Source organism: Festucalex cinctus, chromosome 7 (assembly GCF_051991245.1).
Source record: "Festucalex cinctus isolate MCC-2025b chromosome 7, RoL_Fcin_1.0, whole genome shotgun sequence".
Classification (NCBI taxonomy): domain Eukaryota; kingdom Metazoa; phylum Chordata; class Actinopteri; order Syngnathiformes; family Syngnathidae; genus Festucalex; species Festucalex cinctus.
This window is the reverse complement of record NC_135417.1, coordinates 5,341,414-5,364,988: the sequence shown is the minus strand read 5'-3', so window position 1 is coordinate 5,364,988 and position 23,575 is coordinate 5,341,414. Positions and strand designations below refer to the sequence as shown.

The 23,575-nt window shown below is 37.9% G+C and overlaps 2 long non-coding RNA genes across 2 annotated transcripts in view; both read left to right on the top strand.

Moving 5' to 3' along the window:
* The window catches only part of LOC144021787 (uncharacterized), an 80,608-nt gene that overhangs the window by 49,077 nt on the left and 7,956 nt on the right, over nt 1–23,575 (top strand). The gene's annotated exons all lie outside the window — the stretch shown is intronic.
* On the top strand, nt 14,572–16,539 carry LOC144022361 (uncharacterized). Its single transcript, XR_013284307.1, has 3 exons — nt 14,572–14,886; nt 15,305–15,535; nt 15,807–16,539. It is a non-coding gene; the product is annotated as an uncharacterized LOC144022361 (long non-coding RNA).

The window sequence follows — 23,575 nt, the reverse complement described above, 5'->3', positions numbered from 1 at the left end:
TTTTTTTTTTTATGGTCCTCTAGAGTTACGCTTATTTTGTCATGTATGATCCGTTTTTTGTTCAGCTGGGATATAGTCCTTTATTCTGTCATATAGACATGTGCATTGTCCTAACTGGATTGACAAATTTGTCAACATGTCGAGGTTTCTAGCTGTCTTCCATGTTTTGTGCATCTAGCCTGAGGTTTCATGGTCAAGGCTTCTTCGTCAAGTTCTTTCTCTGTTTTCCTACTCACGTATCCTGTCTGATTTTTGGTTCTGGCATGACATTGAGGTTGATGCTCTTGGAATTGGTGTTGCGCCAAGTGAAAAGCAATCATTTGAAGCTGGCAGAAGTGAGGTCTTGTAAGGCAGGCTGAAGTCTGAAATGTATGAGTTTTTGACGTGACTTTAGAATACAGAGCAAAACTACACAAAGTGCTACCATTTATGATTAATACATTTCAACAAGTCTTCATTAGAACAACGTTGCAGGCATCCTTTATGCAATCATTTCCCAAGTGCACTTAAAGTGATTACTCATACAAAACGCAATTGCATAGTCCATTGTGTAGTACTTCAAACCACAGAGTACTTTCATTGAAACAATCAGTTTAGACCCTCTCATTGGTCCAGTCACTGCCATTAAGACCCATAAGAGGTTTGGATTAAATGTCCTCTGATCATAATTGGTATGTTCACATGATGCGCTTTATATAAGTTGCAATCATTTCACTTTTTGCTTTCTGAAAAGGTCTGTAAATTCAACTCTTGTTGAGGTGAGCAAGTTGATAAATGTACCTTATGGTCGTTGAGATTTTCTGTGATTTCTGGGTTTTTCTTTTTTCACTGGAGAAAGACACTTTAAAATTGCCAATGATGTTTTTATATGGTTTATATTTACTTTATATCATTCTTGCAGTAGAACCGCTACAGTCAAATGCTATTTGCTATTTTGTTTACCTTTGATTTGACTCTGAAGTTGTTCAAAAACCTGCACTTCAAATGGCTGTCATTCTTGTCTTCAAGGAAGATCTTTTTTATCTAATGAGTAAATCATATATTGTGACACTTCTAGCTCAAGTGGCTTTTATGCTTTTGTTTTTATGCTGATACAAAAGGGTGACAATGATAGCAAGGAAGGAATTTGTGTTAATAAGAATAGACACACTTGTACCGTTAAATTAAAATGCTACTGAAAACAGGTTGAGAAACTTTGTAGAACACAGGTTTAGAGGTCCCATCTGGATTTACTAACCTAAGATATCATTTTTGACGTGATTAAAAAGGGCAGTCCAATGAGCCAGTTATTTTTCACAAATTTTTTTCAGGCCCTTATGCAAGTTTGGGACACTCTAATCATCCCTATAGATTTCTATTCATCGCCATGGAGTGTTTTTGTTTTGTTTATATTAACCTGGGATCGACGTTAATTGGGCACAGCTGCATTTTGACTCTCCACACCACTTGACGTGAGAGATCAATCACTGGCCAGGGTAGCTATCGGAAAATACAACAGATTTGACAAAGATCAAACATTGATTTCGGAGCTCATCGATTGCAGAGGGAACATTTCGTTAACTTTAGGCCCAAAACTGGTGGCTGAATCATGTTGTTGTTTTTACTAGTTTAAGCTCATCTAGTTGACCATTTTTGGGAATTTGGCAGACCGTGCTACGCCTTGCAGTTCTCTCTGTGCTCGATATAAATTGAATGAAGGGAGCTACCAAGATGGGCTGGCAGTTGGTTGTGTTCCCTCTCACAACTGCACACAATTGAGTTAATGGTCCTTTCTACCTGCACACAGGTAAACTGTGTTTTGCTCTATATTTGCAAAGGGCAAAAAAATGGAGCCTCTAGTGTAGGCTGTTTACTAGCTAGCTGCTTTTCATGTTTTCACTCACTACCACAGAGCGTTTTGTCGTTTTTTTTTTTGTTTTTTTGTTATTCTCTGTAACTGAGCAAACCTTCCCTACAAAGGGTGGAAAAAGCTTGTCAACCACTGTATTTGAGCACAATTTTTGCTTGGTTACATATTTTTCTTGGAGTGTACATAACAGACGTGCAATAGATACAATAATGACTATTCAAGGCTTGGTGTAGGTTCTCAGTATATAAATAATGCATAACATTCAATTTGCTGTTCTTCCTATAATGGTCAATGTATTATTCATCTATTGTGATTGCAAATAAGTCTGTGATCCCGCCCCGGCCTTGAATATAAAACATTAAGAGTTATGTTCCACCTATGTTACATTATGTATACAGCAGAAAGTAAGTCAATATCCCCATCAGGTTCCTTTGAGACATCTCTATTAAAAAAAAAAAAGGTTGACATTTTCCTTCCATCCTTCCATTTTCTATACTGTCTATCCTGTTCTGAGTTACGAGTTCACTTGAGCTCATTTCAGCTGACTTTGGGTGAAAGTTGGAAATAAATTAAGTGCAAGCAGTGAGCTATGTAAGCTTGCTGACAGGGTAAACAATGGCAGGTTGGACATTTTTTGCTAATGTTAACATTTTATTAGAACATGGTGGAACTTGACTCAGCAACGTGATTCAGTTATCTGACTGTACTGTTTAACAAATATATTTCACATATATAGAAGTTTTTATATATATATATATATATATATATATATATTACTAAATTTTTCTATAACAGAGTGGACATGTTAAGCTGAACAACATCCAATTACGCACATAATATATGGCAACTATGAAATATATGTTAAGTGTTTATTCTGTAACTATCCACTATTTCAGCATCGTAATATTACTGAAAATATCTGATTTAAAGAAAATTTTTTTTTTATGTTTTTAAGGGGGAGTCCACTATAAGTGAGAGTGGGCAGCAGTTTCAGACACATGAAACATGTAAATAGAATAAAAATAGAATATACAGTATATGATAAAAACAGACTAATTTTATCAGCTAACTTGTGGAAAATTAAACAACTACCATATATGAAAAATGTTTTGATTTAGTATCATTTAGTCACTGTATACAATCTGTATTGAGCTGAAATTCCAAAATCATGTGCAGTTTGTGCAGATGGAAAAAAATATGTATAAAGGAAACATTTTTTAAGAGACTTACTGTACTAGTATGTGCATGTGAATCTCTTTTTCCACTTATAAAAAGACCTCGGTTTTATTATTTTTGCTACATTTTCAAGATGGCTGAGTGATTCTGGTGAGGACATCAAAGGCACTTTATAGTAATATTGACCCAAATACTCCATTCCAAATCTGGTCGTCTTTGAGATTGATTGTGAAACTCTCTTTTAGCCAGTAATATGTGCCACACCAGGGTCGGACCCAATAAATTTGCAAGCAGTCCATTTGGCCAGAGGTCCATTTTGCATTATTCTTTATTCCCAGGTCTGCGGCATGGAGAGACTTTTCAGATCCAAACCCGGGGTCTCTAGCCAAACCCAAATATGGCATTAAATCACACTTTAGGCAGGCTCAGAAACAACACCAGGGGCCCTCCCAATTGGATGCATGAATGGAAGAAAATCCAGCAATTGCCAATGTTAAACTTTCTGCCATTATTTCAGGTCTCCAGCTGTCACACAATGACCATTTTGCAAACTTATACAGGGATAAGTCAACTTTTTAGAACATGTTTGAATCAGCATCCTGTTGGTAAAGGATTGATTTAACTCATGAAATGAAACCAATGAAAAGTGGATCAAATAGGCCATTCAAGCTTCAGATTCAGTTCAAAAAATGATGTAATCGAATGCAATGTTATTTTTCTTGCGTCACACTTTGACCTGTCTGTAGTCCATACTTTACTTTGGTGCAAATGGTTGGACTTTCACTATTATTCGCTTGCGGTTCATCAGAAATGACATTTCAACTGTTTCATATTAATACCATATTTAAACTTTAAAGTAGGTTTTTTTTTTTCGATTCTCTCGACATTTCACCAGTATCATCAAACTTTTTTTTTTGACTGAGTGATGCGACATAGAAAAATCTAAATTCTGAACGCGCCTTTGTTTTGTAACTCTGTGAATCTGGGAATGTTTAATGGCCCGTCATAGAGACTTTTAAATCTCACCAGCAGGACACCATTTTTCATTTGCTTTACTTCCTGTGTCATGTAGATACATGGACCCTTTTTTAATTCTTTTTGTTAATGATGAAAAAGTATTATTAATACCCACAGTGTTTTTGAACTGGCTGACATTTATCCAAGGACCTTCCCTGTAGGCCAACCTCATAGAGAATACACTATTTGGTCGAGCTAGGAAAATAATTTCATTTAGAATACTTAATATGATTTTAAATGCGTGGGACAGCGCACATGCTAAGTAAATGAGAGAGACAGGCAGTCTGTTAGTGGTTGATGTTCTGTTTTTTCGTTCACTTTGACTTATATCAAAGAAAATAAATTCCCAAGGAACATTCTCTCATCTCTAAAACCATTCCTTTTCAGGAAACCAAAAGAATTTATCTGAGTGGGCATTTTGAAAGGCTCAGTGATTGTAACTGAACTTTCTGCAGTCTATTTCTCTTTGTCCTAATCACAGGTATATAAAAAAATACCAATGTTAGAGCCAAGCCAGGTCCTTAGGAAGCAACTACGAGCATGTCACCCAGCATCATAATTGGCAAGAATATGTGTGAGATTCAGATTCTCTGTTGCTATTTGAAGGACGGAGCATCTTCAGTCTGTCTCATTTAACAGCAATCATTTCTGTCTGACCCGAGCACATTTCCCAGGGTGCTTAGTATTGTGCATGTAAATACAGTATCTGTGTCTGCCAGTGGTGGTATTGCAAAATGTCCTCATTTATTCTTCTCTTTCCAACTTATCTCAGTGTCTTGCTCATCCTGTCACCAGCAGTCACGGAGCTTTACGGCCAAGGAGGTTTAGCAGTTTCCAACCATGTCATTTTTCTTTCTTTATTACCATCTGTTTGTTTCCAGGAATATACAAGGCCCCTAAAAAAAGCCTTAAACATGCCATCTTACATTTACTCTGGTGGAAAGGAGGTTTAATGTATGCTGCCAAGTGCCAACGCTGACGTGGAGTGAAGTGCTAAAGGATTAACAAGGTTTCTCTATTTTCGTGAACAGTGCACCTGCCGTGTGGCACAAATGCGGGCGGATCCTGATTTCCGTACAAGTGCCTGCACTCTAAAAAGAGAATTGCTAAATATATAAGTTTAAGGTTCATTAAACTTAATATATTCACTTTGGATGAACTTAATTCAATCGTGTTACCATTTAAAGTATTTTTTTTTTAGAAGTTTGCCAACAATTCTATTTTTAAACTTAAGTTGGTTCAACAATTCTCTTTTTAGATTGTGGTTAAAGTATTTTCTTTCATCAGGAAAAAAAGTGAATTTGTATCTCCGTTTTGCAAGAATTAGAATATAGCTAAGTTCAATCATTTTTCACAAATCTAATTAGAATTGTGAGTAATTGAGCTTGTTTTCAGCATGGCCCTGGTTGATCACCTTTGCTCTGCTGCCACCTGCTAGTCGTTTGTGTAATAACTACCATTTCTACAACAGTTTCTGCAGTTGAGGCTGCATCAAAGCCTTCTGTATGCTCTAACATAAAAAAAAACGTATAAATACGTCTTTGGGACACTTAAAACATTTAAAATAGAATGTATTTACACGTTTTTGGCAGCAAATAAGTTAAAGTAATCCTTTTTAAGTCAGTAAACTGAGTTATAATCAGCAGCAATTTTCAAATACATCAATGTCAGATATTGTAAAATTCTTTGGGCACCGTTTAGTATCGATACATCCATCCATCCATTTTCTTGACCGCTTATTCCTCACAAGGGTCTCGGGTGTCGATAGATTTTAATGAAATTGGATTTTTCATTTATTGGACTTTTTCCAGAAAAGTGCAGTGACTACATTCGGGTTCTGGGTAAGGAAGCAGAAGACACCTTGAACTCATTGACAGTTAATAGCAGGGCACATATAAGCCAACAATCATTCACACTCATTCACTTTTATAAGCAATTTAGAGTCTGCAGTTAACCTAACATGCATGTTTTCGGAGGAGCGAGCATAGTAGCAGACATGCTTATCAACACCATGTGAATGTCGTGCAAAAACTTTCAAACAACTGCAAAATGGATTGTTTGACTTTGAGGTCTGGATTGTATGTGATTTGCCTGAGACCAAGATAATGGTCCTTTCATTCAAATCCATCCAAAATGTAGAGTAGTACTGTAGATTTTCCCCTTACAAAGCCTCATAAAATGTTCTGTTAGCAGCAAATGGCGACCAAAATATAACCGCTTGTCTTTGATTTGCGCTTGACAGAGGTAACTGTTTTTTTTCGGGGGCCAAACATACTTGCGTCTTCGTAGAAAACCATCTAAAGTCGAAAGTTCTGATCAGAACTTCCGCATGCCCAAAGGAAATTAACTGCTCCTTGGAGATGAGTTATTTATAAATGTAAATACTGCTTCCTCTGCATGTCAGTCATTTAAGAGTGCACTTCAATAAGAGGGGCTAATTAGTATTTATCATGTTTATGTTTTTGAACCCCCCCTCGCTCTCTCTCTCACAGAAAGTGTTTCTGGCCTTGCATTTGCTGGCACTTAAAATGCTCACAGATGAGAATTTTGTAGCCGTGCCATTACTTTTTAATTAATGATGTGGTCTGATTTAATATTTAAATGAGCCTGCTTTGAAGTGTGGCAGAGTCGTTATGCTTATCTTATTCTGCTGTTGAAGCCGCATGGGGGCAATCTGCTGTTTACACAGTTTTATTGGAAAACTGTGAGGATTTAACTTAATGCGGGATGACACCCTGATAAGAAACCTTATCATTCACCCTTGACATATAGTAACAGTAGATGTTAGTCGAGTTGGGTCAAAAGATATTTTCAATAATATGAAAATGAGAAGAGACAACCATCAGGGAGGAAAGAAAGGAAAAGCTTGTAGTCCAAAGCATACCACATCATGAGTGATATTCCATGTAGGCAGTTATTGTATGCGAATGTAAGGCTGCTTAGAAGTTGACTTTAAAACAAAATAAATTTTAACTTTACACAATTGATCAGAAATCTAAATTGTTTCATTAAACTGTCTGTAGCATTTATATAGATATATTTTCATATCAGTAATGTATCCCCTTGAAAGTAGGATTCTGTTGTCACTTCAAATGGAGTTCCCACCACTTATTTAAAAAAAAAAAAAAGATAATTTACAGGGATTAGTTTGAAATATCGTTTTCCTGACACATCAAAGTTCACATTAAGATGCTGCGTACGTTTGGCTGTGTTCCTGAGTGCTGCTGTCTGCTCCCTAATAGGCCCCGCTGTTTAATTATGAAATAACAAAAACATCAGACGGACGCAGAGTTTTGCTACACCGCCTTGTCTCTCCGAATATTAATGCTTCCGGAACATAAGTCTGCGTGTTGCTTTTGAACAGCTTAAAACAGGAGCAATGCACAAACAGAAAACAGAGAAGAAAAGGTTGTTTTAGTGAAGGCCAGCTTGTACATTTGTGTAATTTGCCTTGTTTATTTCACCCATATGTCAACACCAGATAGTTTAGCTAAACACTGTGTTATATGGGCCTGAAACACTTAAGTATTTTTCTAAAGCAGCATTAATTTCCCAACGTTTATTCAGCCAAGGCACATAAGAAAAATGTCAAGGTTGCTGATATGCTTTGCTTGTTATATGAATGGGAACAGGTGGATTCACAGGTTCGCTGTACCTTCTGCCATCTAGTGGAAGGCTGCCTGTCACTATACATTTTTGGCATACTGTAAACCGATTGACATGTCCGAGCAATCAATCTGATGGATTTGCTTGGTCGTGGCACCAATGCATGAAGACTGTAGTAATAATAACTCTTTTACTGCCACACGTTATCAAAAAAAAAACTTTGATATGACAAAGGCTTTGATCGTTCACGAAAAGAAATACAACGCTTCCATCTGCTGGCCATAGTTGGTGTTTTTGATTCCACAACACATTGACCAGGCAGCGCTGCACTTAGACGTTGCACTGAGAAAACAAATGAAGTAAAAAACGTAGTTGACGTCATTTAACGTTTATAGCGGCATACGTCGTGATTTTACTGAGAGATAATAGTAATAATACTGATAACAATAATAATAGTAATAAAAGTTGAAATAAATTGAAGCATCACATCATTGGTTTCTGCTTGCCATTCCTCAACGTAGTTTCACGGAAATTAGTTATGTAAATTATGCGTAATCCATCTCAAAACACACCAACCAACCCCAGATTGCTGCGTGAAAAGCAGAACATGTGCCACTATAGTAGCAATTTCCCAGCAGGGTTAGCAATGTAAAATAATACTCAACACAAACAGCGGATTTAGCTAACCCCGCATTGTTCTGATTCTATTGTTTGACTTTTGAAATCATTCATCAAGCCTGAAGCCCTGATTCTGTCCTTTGTATAATAATTGTTTGGTCTGGCTGATTGAGCTTTTGCAAATCCCATCACCAACAACCAAACAAAATCTGGTCAGCCACATAGATGTGCTGCTATTGTCTCTTTAAAAGGGCAAATTATAGAGAAAGATAATCAGACCCCATCTGACTGGACATGATGTGGTTTCTTTCAACAGGCGACGTGGTGGCTAAACACAACCTGTGCATTGTGACTTTCTGGATTAAGAGCTGCCAGTTGTTCACTTTTAGGTCTTTTCTTTCTAACGTGAGATTAGCAGAACGTGGTGGGCGGGGTTGCTTTGTTTGCATCTTGCAGGGATCAATTTATCTCAGGTCCAAAAATAAAGAAATTGCCGCATCCCCCGTTGCCTTGAGCTTGGAGAAATAAACAGTCAATATTTGCTCCCGGGGACCTGCATAAGGATGCCACATAAATCACCCAGCATGCACCTGTCCAAAAAAATCAGACACCGAGTCCTGTGTCATCGCGTTTAAGATCACGCTGAGGCTGAGGCTCTCCTTCATCTCCGAATCAATGTGCCAGGGGGCACTTGGAGTGATGTGGGTGGGGACGCAAGATGAAAATTTTTATTTTCATCATCTCCCATTGTGCTTCCAACAGCTTGTACAGCAACGTTTTGTTGCTGTTGTGAGGAAGTTGACAAACTGCATGGCTGGTCTCACGCTGATACCGTCAGGTCTTCCTCTCATTGGCCTCTTTAAACTTTAATTATACTCAATTGTGCATTTAGCACCCTCAGATAAAACAACTGCCGCATGCTGCAATTACTCACCCTTCATTAGCATTAAAATGTTTCTTTTTACACAATTGCGGCAAATGTTTCCTCGTCGTTCATATCGAGACAAAAATCAGTGATTATAAATCCTCAGCAGATTCATTGCTAAATTGTGTTCTTCTGTTTTTAAAATGGTAGAAAATAAAGCTCAAAGGGATGAATTCTTCTTTTGCACTTTTGGACCAAACAACAATTGTGTGCATGTCATATTCAGTTGGGGAATGGACATCAAGGAGGCCAAAATGAGCATGGATGTATCATTGCTTGAGCACTTTGTGATGCCCTTTTCAAGAAAAATAGGACCTGTCCAGAAATGCAGCACAAGCCTTGTATCACATGCCGTGTCACCCGGTGTGAAAAAGCCTGAAACTGTAGCCATTAGGAGGCTGTGGACCCTTGAGTCTACTTCTGGAAGAGTGATGGCGAAGATTAAATTCAACCTAATTTGTCAAATTAACCCTATAAATCCTGAACCATGAAATATATGAGAGAAAATTCTGATTCTATGTAAATAGAGTGTTTATCAGTCCTTTTGAACAAAGAACACATTTTTTGTTTTAAATAAACTTCCTCATATAACTTTTGATATGTCATATTTGATAGATCCGGTCACAGTGCTTCATATTCATACGTTTATAACTGTCAAAAATCTAATAATAAACTGACATATCAAACGTATTAGTATTTCCAAAAATCAGGAAGAACATTTCCTACTATTAATAAGTATAGGTGTCTCTCCTTTCTCAATTGGGGCAATCTTGCAAGGTCACTGGATAAGCCATCAACTGGGTGATACTGCCCTCTAATGGATTATCCGTGCAATGCATGTGTCAGATTATATACGTCAGGATTTTAATGGGGGGGAAATACTATACTCATGAAATAAAGGGCTCAAAATGTCTTGTATTTAATATGATACATTTGCCAATATAGGGTTAAGCCTATAGCATCAAAACCGGTACAGAGTTGCAGCCTTTCTGTTGGTCACCAATTATAATGGTTTGGCGTAGACCGCTTCCCCCCCATTGGTAAATGGACGGCATTTTTTATAGCGCTTTATCTACACCATATGGCGTCCAAAGCGGACATGTCAGACAGCGTGTGACGCGGTCTTAAACGAGGCATATTTTTGTAGCTGTCAGAAGCCATTGGAACGAGCTTACAAACTAACTGTTGATTTGTATGTACACTAGTATCTTAAAAGTGACAGGAAGCAAACGAATCATTATTTGTCATTGGTGCATGAAGTATATAATTAAAGATTTGTCTATTAGAACAAGATAGTGAAACAGCAGACAAATGTTAGTGCCAAACATGAGTAATGTCTTTGAATCCACTGTTTTGTCCCTTAATGTAATTGTTTTATTAGTGGGAAATTCATCAGCATGGAAGATAAGGAGAATGCTGTCAGGAGGAAAATGAAGATTCATAGTGGATAATGACTTTCTTTTTCTATTTTGTGTGTCTGGTCGGTTGCACTGCCTCTTTTACACACACACACACACACACACACACACACACACACACACACACACACACACATATGCACGCTCCTCTGATGTCACAAACACTTTCCTCATGATCTGCTCCACCATTTCTTTTGCAGGTCTTTATACGACTCTCTGAGGTCTAATTATCAGTGACGGATGACTTAGGCCGTTTAAACAAATGACAGGGCATAAAGAACCTTTTCCTCCTTCACCTCAGGAAGTGCTGAGGTTTAATGCATAAGCCTCTAATAGTTTGTGAGTTAAGAGTTAATAGGAGAAAATCATTGCTGGCCTTGATGTGATAAATAGACAGGAGGCAGACGATGAGATGAACGAGTCTTAATGTTTCGCGGCACTATTTCAGTTTGAGAAAGTCGCAGAACAAGAACAGTGGGAGCAGAAAATGTTGGATTATATTGAGTTTTTATCCTGTTGAAATTGTCAAGTCCTATTTTTATTTTAGTCTATGTAGGAATCATTTTAAATAATACATTATACATTTGCTACAATGAAGAATTTCTTCTGTTTACAAAGAAGAATACTTTGGTAAAGAAGCTGAAGAACCACAACATCTAACGCAGCAGAATGGTTCGAGCCAGTCTGCTGAAGTCACCTGTTTTCTGTTAAGAAATGATTGCAAACTTGACCACGCATGTACTCAGTAATCTCCCATTCACATGCACAACACATTGACAAACAAGTGTTCCAACTATGCCTTGCGTTTGCATTTTTAGGGTTGGAACACCCATGTAACTAGGGGCGTGGCCACGTGGAAACCAAATAAAAAGAGAGGGTGAGCAGAGGATTCTTCAGAGAGTGCAGTAGTAAATTGTATCAGTCAGTTCCTCTCCATGCGAGCCTTGAACTGAGTGTCTTCTCTCCTTTGTGTGTCGTGTTTAATAGTAGATGTCAAACAGGTAAACCTCACAGTCTAGTTTTTGAAAATGTCACTGGCTGTCATTCAGAATTTATGTTTAATTAAGTATCCCTCAGCAATAAATTGAAAAATATTGTTTTTAATTCACAAGAACTGCCAACCAATCATGTGAACAAAATATCCTGTTGTATTAAATACAATATTGCAGATACTGATGGACCGGAATCAAATAAATAAAAGTCTTTGATTGCACAACTTTATGGCAACAATTCGTCCGCTTCAATCGAATATGATTCCCTACGGCATTCTTAGTGGTTTCTTTGTTTTAGTATGACTCCCATAACACGTTTGAAAGCCTGCTTTTACATTAGCTATTCAAAAGAACCAAACAAGAAGAATAATAGACATCTTTGGAAAGCCAAAATCCCTTTTGAAGTACACAACAGAGCGAAACCAAGATGGGATAACGGGTGATCGAAGTCTATTTCACAAAGCTGCGCTCTTCAGTTTCTCTTCCTCTGTGCTGCTTTTGCGATACCGATTCTAATTTATTCACGCGGCGGTGCTTTTGAAGCATGGCAGAATTAGGAAGACTGGAAGCTGCGAGTCACATTTATCAGCTGAAGGAGTTAACAACATGCCGGGTGGGATGATAAGAGTGGCTTGCTTCAGCCGTAGAAGCGGGAATATGAAGTTAATCTAAACACAGCAGGTGGTGGGGTTCATCTCAGCGTATGATAGTGTGAGAGGGACGCACAATATTCCATTCAAAGCCCCGTGATTTTTCTGCATAGATCGAAATGAAAGCCTGGACTGAACCTTGTCGCCTCTGATGGTCCCCGTTGGGCTTTTCTGCCTTTCCCTTGATAACACATGCAACATCTCGTTACATGCTGGCATACACTAAAATGGTCACTCTGGAAGAATCTGCTATTACAATTTCATGTTGAACACTGTGCAGCCTGTCAATGATATTTTCCTATTGCGTTCTAATGGAGTGTGATCGCAAGTTACGGATAAATTAGGCACTTTGGGTACTGTATACACTCTTAAAAAAAAAAGAGGAGAATAGTTGAACCAATTTAATATTACAAATTGAATTGTTGACCAACTTAATCTACAGTGAATATATTAAGTTTAATGAACTCATAATTAATTAAACATAATATATTCACCTTGGTTTAACTTTTGGATTAACTTAATTCAATCGTGTGTTACCAATTGAAGCAATTTGCTTTAAGTTGGTCAACAATTCAATGTATAATCTTAAATTGGTTCAACTATTCTCTTTTTAGTGTACTCAACAATGTGCTGTGTGTAAGGGATTAAGGATTCAAGTTTTAGACCAACCATCATTTTTCATTGCTTTCAATTTACATTCAATATCTGTTTTGTGCTGAGGTTGGATCCCAAAGCGCAGACACAAATAAGGTTTTAACTATTTATTCACATTGAGAGACGTGGAACAAACTTGACTAGACGAGAAACAACGAGAGTTGAACAGAGGTAATTATCCGACAAAAACCACACTTGTCAGTTAGCTTATATAGACAGTGAATCGACCTGATTGGTTGTGGCTCGACATGTGGGTAACAGGACTGACATGGACTCTGATTGGCTGTTGACTAGATAAAGAGATTAAAGATTCTTGACATCACATAGCTCCTGACATCACATCGTGTATTACCAGTTGAAACTAGATGCTGTTACATCACTTCAAAACAGACATTTGACCACACGGTCATGACCCAAACATAACCCTGGCCCCAAATAATACACAGGCAACACGGTCATGACAATATCCAAATGGAAAGTCACCAATTTTTCCAACCCAAATACGACTTTGCTTTTACTGTACATAATTATAGTCAACTAATAAATTAAGAAACAACAATTACTATACTGTACCAGTGTAACTTGCTTTGGTAGAGGTAACAGATTAGCACTTTCATAACATCAACGGCATTACCACAATAAGGTTGACAGAAGGGGAGTGGTCACGTTATGTTGACATGGTATGAACCAGACTTTACATCGTTTGCCATGTGGAGTGTGAAAGCTGACGCTAATAAGCAGTATGAAGATGTATGAGTGTTCCTTCTGTGGTTATTCATTTCTCTTTTGTTGCTGACACTGTGAATGGTGCTGGGCTGCACAGCTGTCAACTCAATGAAAAGTACAATTGCGCCACAACTAATTGAGAACCAGTTCAGAACTGCACTAAAACTGGAAGAGTTTTCTTTGTCACAGATGGTCAACTTTTTTTTTAGCAGTCACTTGTCAAGCTTTGATTCCTGCTTGCATTTGTATATTTCTGAATGCGCACGTACGCACGTGGGCGCACATAACCACTACTCCAATTAGTAGGATAAACACAGACTTGCAGAATTTGTCACATGCTGTATAATTACAGCAACAATATAAACAAATTTAGACTTCTTGTCTTAGTATTATTTATTTATTTATTTATTTATTTAAAAAGCATGCAAGTGAGCTTTTTGACACAAACTGCATTGAAGCCAAATAAATTGAAATGTGGGGAATGCAAATCAGAGCTAAGCGTGTGCGCGTGCTTGACTTGTGCACTACACGCATTATTTGCAACAATAAACTATTTGAGCCTCACCACCAATAGAGAATTCCGATGAATAATTGACACTCTACTAAAAAGGAATTAATTATGTTTGCCTATATTAATGATTGAACCCTTAATAATTAGGGATGTAACGATAAGGGCAATATCGTGATATCGTGATATTCAAACACAATATCGTCGTCGTCATGTTCACAATATTTAAAAGGAACACATCTGTTAAAAAAGTCAGGTTGCTTTCCATTTGTGCAGTTCTAGCACCCTCTAGTGGCTAGTTTATTAGTGCAATTTAATTTTCATTAGGGATGTTTTGGCCTTTTATGTTTAAAATCTATGCTAATTGTCAGATGAAGGGGAACCTAATTTGCTTGTGAAGCGATCAATGTGTGCTTGCATTAGCAAGTAAGTGCCTCAATATTGTTATAGGTCGCTTGCACGTGTCGTCACTTCCGCCTCGGATTTCTCGTAGTCGCCATGCTGGGTGGCCTCCATTTACGTAGCGATTCGGTCTAACACGTATCTATCACGTTTGTTGTCTGCGTTTAAAATGGTACATTGTTGCTGCATCGTTGGCTGTTCGAACAAAGCCCAGGGGGAAAATGGTCGGCCTTTCTGCCGAATTCCGAAAATAATTAGGAACCAGGGCCTGGAGACAGAGGAGTGCGGACTCCGGAGGGAAGTCGTTACTTTGGGCTCGTGTGTGCAGTGATCACTTTGTGAGCGGTAAGATTATTTACCTTTATTTAATGTAATGCATGAGGATTAATAACGTTTCGACCGCGCATATATGGGCAAGTTGCTTATGTTTTGGATTCATGAGCAAGTAAGTTCGGTAATACAAGCTGGCTAGCGGACGTTAGCCGAAAGCTAACATCGAACATTTTCACCCAAGTAGTGCCAGTGCAAAGTGTTTACTGCTGAAATTGGATTGATTAGTCTTGGGCTCTTAATGCCGATAACATGTTTTTTGGTGGCAAAATGTAAACTTGGAAAAAAAAGAGACAGAAGGGGGTGATGCAAGTAAACAGACCCCCGGTAGCCTACACATCATGCTAAAGAACTTATTCACGGCCACCCTACTGCGGCAAAATAACCAGTCTTTCCATATTTTATTTGTTTATATATTTGTTTATTTTAACAGGTCGCCCTGCGCCCGTTTTTCTGTCCAATCATCCCGACTGGGCTCCAACATTAAAGTTGGGTCCCAAGTTACAACATCTATGTCTCAGCCCAGTCGGTGCCAAGATATGAACGTGCACAGGAGAGACAAGCAAAGAAAAGACGACTCGAAGTGGCAGAGATTGTTGCAGTTATGCAGCCAGATGGCTCCAGTAACCTGTACCCTCAAGTACTGCTGACATCATTGACTCTGGTATGCCACTCAGAATTCATTACATGATATATTGTATGCATGAGTGAATGTATGTGTTTGTTTGTGTGTGTACACGCACCTTATATTTTAGAGACATTTGGAAGTGTTTATAGAAATAAGTATTTGCCTGTAGCAATGTTCATACATTAAAAAATGCAACAAAATGTGTACATTTCTTTTACACTGACAAAAAAACTATACTACTTTACTATATTAAACCTATTACTGGTACCGTATTTTTTTGTGATTTTTTCTTTATTTTTTTCTTTAGGGATCTCATGCCACACCGACTTGATTGCCAATGACATGATGGAAACGAAGGCGAGCATCAAAGCATTGGAGGAGGACAACATGCGACTGTTTGTTTGGCGCTAATAAAGGCAGCGTTTATACAAATTCTATTGTTGGGTTTGTTTACAAAGCTATACATAAGACAAATGACAGGATTTGACTCAATGTGCAATATGGTCCCTCTTAAAGTAATGGCATAAATCTTTATTATTTCTAAAAGCACAAAAAATGAAGTGAATAATGATTAGATGTAGTAATTTCAGGGATAAAATTGAACTGTTAATTAATGTAGTTTATTTTAGCACAGGTGCCTACCATCCTGAGATGACGGTATGATGTAATGTTGATGGGGTACGCAATGACTTTCATTATGCTATGTACAGAGGAAAAAGTTGCTCTCTTTTAAATTTGTTTAATGTAAGACAAGTACCAGTACTGTGTTAGTTTTCCCAATAATCCTTGTTTCACACTTGTCACAAAACCACTGTCCTTTTGGCAGTCTAGATTGGCACACTTCAAGTGATATCATTTGATTTTACAATCTGCTGCAGCACAAAAAGCTACTTTATTCCGCATCTTTTAAGTACATGAGCAAGTGGTAGGTGACAGCGGCTGAGCAGGAACACTGGAAGTCCACTGCTGATCTAGTAAATGCTCTCCCGAGCAGTTCAGGTAAGGAGGGGATTTTGGGGGAAAAAACTCTGGCTTTTCCAACTGGCCAAAACGAGCGATCTGGGTGGACTCGCTCAATCACACTTTGTCCACACCACAAAGTCGCAGAAGTCCGTCCAGTTAAACTCATCTGTGCCTGAATCTGAAAATATTACAAACATTGTAATGAAAATATGAAACATAGAATTAAATAAGAAACTACAAAAAGTAAAGCCATACATACCTGGTAATAATATTGGTGTTGTCGTGACAAGTGATGGGAATTGTTGCCATCCGGCACCAGACAGAAATTGGGTGTTGTGACAGCCTCCTTAACCGTGAGATCATAAGAAAAGCTGTCAGTATGCTCAGTAGTTACCATGAACACGTTTTATTGTACTGGAAACTGAAACTAAAAATACGTCCTCTGAGAGTGGTTAACCTTAACCATTTAGAATAAGTTGATTAAGTAACATGTAACTAGTGAAAGGGTAGCATTAAATTTAATTAAGCCACGGGGAGGCTGTGCATAGTTACTTTTTATTCTTATACGCTCTGCCATATTTGCCTGTTATAAAATTATTAGAAAAACCACATCAGGTAAACCCAGCTGTGCATGTAAACACAATGATAACAGGAAGCCTGAGAACAAATCAACATTTTTGTGTGCAGAATTACCAACACCATGTGGTTTACTTACGTGCAACAGCAACCGTTTCTTCTGATGCGATGTTAAAGTTTACACTCTGTATCCACCCGCTTACAAAATAATTGTAAGCCTCCGGGGATTTGTTGGCGTGTTATGGAGCATGTTGTCAACACGAGGTAGTGAAAGATGTCCAGAGAAGTCACATTTGGCCAGCAAGCTTTCTCCATCAAAAAAAAATCACCCTTGGTCAGGACGTAATTAGGATCAATCCCGCCACACAGAGACACCTTCTGCCTGTATCGTTGTTTTTGATCTTCCGGTAAATCGTGAAAATACTGCGAAAATGACATCAGGTTGATAAGCTCTACCGTGTAACTCGCGAGTGTACCTTGTGAACCGGCGGACACCCAATATGGCGCCCGAAGGAAAAATTCCCATGATGCATTACGATGTGCAAGCGACCTATTAGAGATTGTAGGTGGTTTATATGCATTGCTGTTATGTACAAAAGCACAATATTGTGCTTTTTTTAGTATGAGCTTTTTTTTGTTTTTTTGTTTTTTTTTACAATATTGTGATCTTTTAATATCACCTACCTCCCAAAATATCATGATAATTATCGTATTGTGACCTTCATATCATGATAATATCTTATCGTGATGTTTGGATATCCTTACTTTGTTTTTTTTTTTTTTTTAAAGAGCTCAGAATTGTTCATTCGGTAGTCTTACCGATTCAACGTCTTATCATCATTGCTCTTTTTTTTTTTTTTTTTTTTTTTTTTTGTGTGTGTGTGCGTTTGCGTGCGTGCGTGTGCGTGCAAATACGTATAAATTTATACTCATTAATTCACCTAAAACCTTGTAAATATCCCATTACCCTTCGCCTTAACCAGGTACTTCAGAATCTTGCCAGAGTCGTGAGGTTCAAATGGTCAGGAGACCAGAGAAAAGGTCAGAAAAAATAAAGAGAAAAGAAAGATAAATCAAAGTGAAATCCAGCACCGACCAAACACTTCCTGCCTTCCCCATGGTTACAAAATCAAAGTCTTACGCCAACCCCGGAAGCCTCTAAATTCCAACAAATTAGCGAGATCTCAAGAGACCAGAGGAAAAACTAAAGAGAGGAAGGAGGGAAGGATCGATGAGGCAGAGTGAGATCCATAGAAGCCAGTACATCCAGTCAGGGTGGCGGCTATCATTGGGTTTTTAAAACAATTATGTGGTTTTATTGATTTTGTAATAAAGAGTAAATCTAACAGTCTAAGATTATTACAATCCTTCTGCTCCAATTCCAACCAACAGTTAGTATCTGGATATCCTTACATTAATAATATGGGACAACCCTTAAAAATACAGTACAGCAAAGCGCCTCTATTGTCTTGCAATAGCACCCTGCATGGCAACATCTTCCCAACACCAATTCTTGTTCATGTTGTTCCTGTTGGCGTTGTGTGTATCTTGAGTTTAGTGCTTGCACTTAAAAATAAGATATGACAGAGAATTGATGGTGGCTGGTGAGTAAAGCTCACTGAGCTTCTTTCGGACCTCTTTGAACTGTAGCTTTCTGCTACGCTGGGACTCCACGAAGGCCAAATAATATTTTGCTAAATCACAAAGCTCGAGTGGGTGAAATAGCCATTGCAACTAAAGTGAAGTGGGAAGAGAGGCAGGCTACATGCTAATGTAGCATTGGAAGGTGATGGCCATCTTGTGCACTAAAAACGTACAAGATCAAGCTCTTTTGGCAGGCACACACAAATTATGTTTATTCAACTCAGAATTTGACTTTATTGACTAACGTGGAATTCAACGATTACACTAGTGCTACATGACAGCCGCAAGCTAGCCTGTTGCTAATGTCCAGTCTCTTCTCAAGATATTTGAGCTGAAAGTCAGGATAACATAACGTGAAATCAGGGATGCGCTCTGGTCAAGACCGCACAGCTGCCTCAGGTAGAAACCAACATGGCGGAGTGTAAGTCTTCGTTAACAGCGGATGGTGTGCGGATATTCAGGACATCACCTGAACTAAGTACTGCTCGATGCACATTGAAGTGCCGATGGTGAAGGGCAGACGTTTTTATCTGCCAAGAGAGTTCAGTGCTGCGTTCATGCTGGCTGTTTAAATCCCACCGCAGGCTAACAAGACGACAGCGCGAGATTCACTGCATGACATCATAGGCTACAGTAGATAAACACGTTTGTTGCAGCTGGAGATTTTTAACCACTGTAACCTCTAAACTGGACTCCCAAAGTATATTCATATTGCATACCAGGGGTGTCCAAACGTTTTCCTCTCGAGGCAGCATACAGAAAGAAAAAAACGAAGACTTCAAGGGCCACTTTGACACTCTTCAACTTTGAATTATTAATATGCTAAAATCAATTTGTCAGTATATTTAAAAATCTGCTTAGCAATATTTTTTATTCATTTACAATAATGACTTTTTTTTTAAATTATTATTGTCGCAGATTTCTTCAACTGCACTAGTTTAGGATTTATCAGGTTTATGGGGTGGTGCACAACTGTAGAAAAAAAAAATCCATCTCTGCACTGAACAACAGCACAATCCCATTTTCGCATTCAGAACCAAAAATCAGCAAGACCTTGGACACCAAATAGAAAGTGGAGCAATCACAAGTCACACGATTTTCTTCTGAAACTCAATTTTGTTCATGGAGACTTTATGAATTAAAAAAAACAAAAAACTGTTGCTATTTTATTGTTTTTTGCATTTTTGCATATGGAAGAAGCTCTATATAAAACAATTAATTAGTAGTTGATGTTGTAGTTGTCCTAAAAAAATAATTTGGAATTTTTTTGGAGCCAAATTGCTGAAAATCTCAATTATGAGTTTTTTCCATTTTCTAAAAATTCTGCAAATAGCCGAATTTGCAAATACCCAATCATGAATATACAGTGGTTCACTGTATATGCAAGTCCAATATTGAATATTGAGTAGAGAAGTGACTGATGATTGTTGTTTAAATATTGACTTTTCTTAGGCTGCCACAACTACTATTTTTTTTTTTTTTTTTTTTTTTTTTTTTTGAGGCCTCGGTCATCAATACGGGGTCATAAGGAGCTATTCCTTTTGGCCAGGAAGAATGAATCAGCTCCCAGTGGTAAGGTGGAGCCAGATGGGTCAGAGCTGCGGTAGTGCCTCTGAGAGTACGAACAGAGGGGCTAAATGACACCGTGTCCTCCAGCCAAACACTTTGCCAAGCGTTCAGTCAGGAGGAATTTGGATTTTGTATTTTTAGCCAAGAGTGCTTCAAGTACTGGGTAAATGCATAGTTGGACACTGGAAGCCTGTTGTGGGAGATTGCACTCGAATTGTCCCTATGTGTCTCCTTGATGACCTGCAGTGGGTTTGCAGAATCCATATTTAATAGGCCAGTTTGTACTGTTAAAAACGCGGCTATTCAGAAGCTAAATGGATTCCTTAATGCAGACGCAGGTAAAAAGAAGAGGTTTACAAAACAATTTTATCGACCCCAAGGTCTGCCAAGTAAGTACAGGAAGGCAAATTGATGCTGTTGATGACGGTAGAAAGCAGCAGGCTGGCACAATTTCCTCCGACGATGAGCACGATGTGAGAAATGGAATGGTGGCCAAAAAAAAAAAAAAGATGGGATAAACAAAGGATAGACGGTGTAAACATTTGCTGCAAAGTAAGAAAAAAAGGAAAACAACTATATTAAAAAAAAAAAAACACGATAGAATTATTTGGCTGGCAACTCAATGTGAAAGGCGGAAGCCGATAAAAGTGGCTCTCACTTTTGTGAGGCTAATATTTCCTGATATTGTGAGGGAGAAAACACATTATCATTTACCCTAAAAGCTCATCTGGTGCTCACATTTTGAATTGTGGGTTTTCATCACATCAGCCTCTGTGGCTTCAAAAGCTTTCATCTACTGTATATCTACCATGGTCCATTCACGTGTACTCCTCCAGCCAAATAATTGAAGACTGCGTTTTATCCTTGTTACGAGGTCAGTCAGAAACAATGGAACTAAATATGTGATAGTGAATGCAGTTTTAATCCTGCAGGGGGCGACTATGTCAACATAACCTAAACCACCATTTTTGATGAATATCAACTTCAGCTGCCCATTCAAGCAAATCAATGTGGATTGTTTTCTTATGTACTTTTTGACAGTAATAATAGTTTTTATTTTTCAACGCAGAAGCAGTGAATGTGTTGTCAATATAAATAAACTAAACCTCTTCAAGTTGCAATGCACAAGCCAACTGTAAAAAAAGAAAGAAAAAAAAAAGCATACTAATTGTGTTTCGAATGTATGGCATGCGTGGTATTATGTTGTCCATCTGTTTGGTAGTTAGCAGGCGGCTACTTTCTGGGTCATGGAGGTGGACTAACAGAAGGGTGGTGTCATGATTCTGGAAAATAAACGGTTCCATTGTTCCATTTTTCAAGCAGCAAAGTTAAAAGGTGACTTAAAAGTTTTGCACATCTTTGCATCATCCACCAGTGGAGGTATGATTGCAATTCCTTATAAATGTAAGATTTTTGCTTCTGTAATGTCAAAGACGTTGTGGGCTGAATTTAAAGGTAATGAGTGAAGCCGTTTTTATTTGTCAGCAAGTGAGTCCAATGTGTTCTCTCCCACAACGGCACAAAAAAACTTTTTCTACTCCACCCATGCAGAAAATTAAACTACTTTGCTTTAGACTTGTGCTGGGAACACAAATACGGCTTCAAAGGATCAGAAATTAAGCAAGCACATTTTTGTTTTTTATTTTGGACTGAATTCTCATTTGCTTTATCTTGTCAAACAGCAGCTTGCCATTCAATTCATGCTATCAGTGTAATATTGTGCTCACAGTTTGAAGGAAATTGAAATTGGTTACTTTCCTCTTGCAGCTTCCCACATGTCTTCTATCTTTGTTCTTTTAAAAAATGTCACTTGTATGTTAACGCCACTGCCATTCCTTGCATAAAAAAAAAACAACAATCAAAAATGTGCTTTTACGTGTTCAAGCTCAACAATGTGACTGAATGGTTTCCCCCCATCTGTTACTGTTTGTTGTTTATGTAAAATAGCTACAGTTGAATTGATTTGACTATAATGCATTAGTTGTTTAGTACAAACTATTCTGTTATGTAAATAGTAACACAGAGCTGTCAGTGTGTTTGTTTTTAGTTGTAGCTTTGTTTGTCAAACTTCTCTTCAGTGTAGTTAAGCTACATTTAAAGTACAACAGCTTGTAGCTTAGCTCACTACATTTTCCATTAGCTTGTCGAACGCTGTTGAAATGCATTCAGATGTTTCACGCCAGTTGCGGTAAAAATTCACTATTGATTGCCAAGGAACACGCTGAAATTATTGCAAGCTATACTATAACAAATTGAAAATTTCCCATTACATAGCGTGATGTGATTTAATGCACTGAGATATGTTATTAATATAAATGGTATTTTCAATACCCAAGGTGAGAATGTGACCACAGGACTGCTCCCAGTGAACCCGATTGCAATCTTTCCACTGACTTACATTATTTCATTGTCCAAAATGCATGACTCATTATTCATTATTCAGTGTTCTATTGGATTGTATCTACATTGTGACATTTTCAGTCTAACGTCATTTCAGAATGTTATAATTATATTCTGTGGCTGCAGCAGTGATGGCTCACTGTTTAAAAAATGTGTGAATGAAAATGAAATATTGAAAAGGTATGTTTGTTAGATTGGCAAAGAATAGATGGATAACAGCAGGCAGAAAATTCTTGCAAGTCCTGCTATGTACTTGTGTTGTGGAATAAAAAAAAAAAAAAAAAAGGGGGGGGGGGGGTGGAGAAATTGCACCGTTATGGGCGTGAACACTGCCAACTTGCTTGACCGTCTCCTCTCCTCTCGTTGAATCCAAACTAAGCTAGCGACTTCTGATGTGGTCCCAGCAGGTGAATATTCCAATAAACCAATCCAGGTGTACCTTGACACTCACGCCAGGATAGGCCAGCTCACCTGAAAGCTTGAGCAGGATATGTAGTACTTGAAATTGGATGATATTCAGTAGAATGCTGCTTTTTAATTATTTACTGAGGAGTAAAGAAGAATGTTGAAAAATACCCTGGTTTAAAATTTAATTGGTTCTTCTATAGCCCTTGCCCCAACCTTCCTAAATGTGTCGTGGGAATCAGGTAGCTATTTTGTGCATAATTAGGCTTACTAAAAAACAAACCAAAAAAAAAAACATAAGTTCAAAAGTCCTGTAAGCTGTTTGGGATCAGGTGATTTGACTCCAATTACAGAGAACATTATTAAATGTAAATGCCTTAAAAAAATAAATAAATAAATAAAAATAAAGTCTGGTTTACATAGAAGACAAAGTGAATAGCTGCATAAAATTCGACTTGCTGAAGTAAAAACCAACAGTCAAGAATAATATGGAGCGTTTTGACATATTGTACATAACTC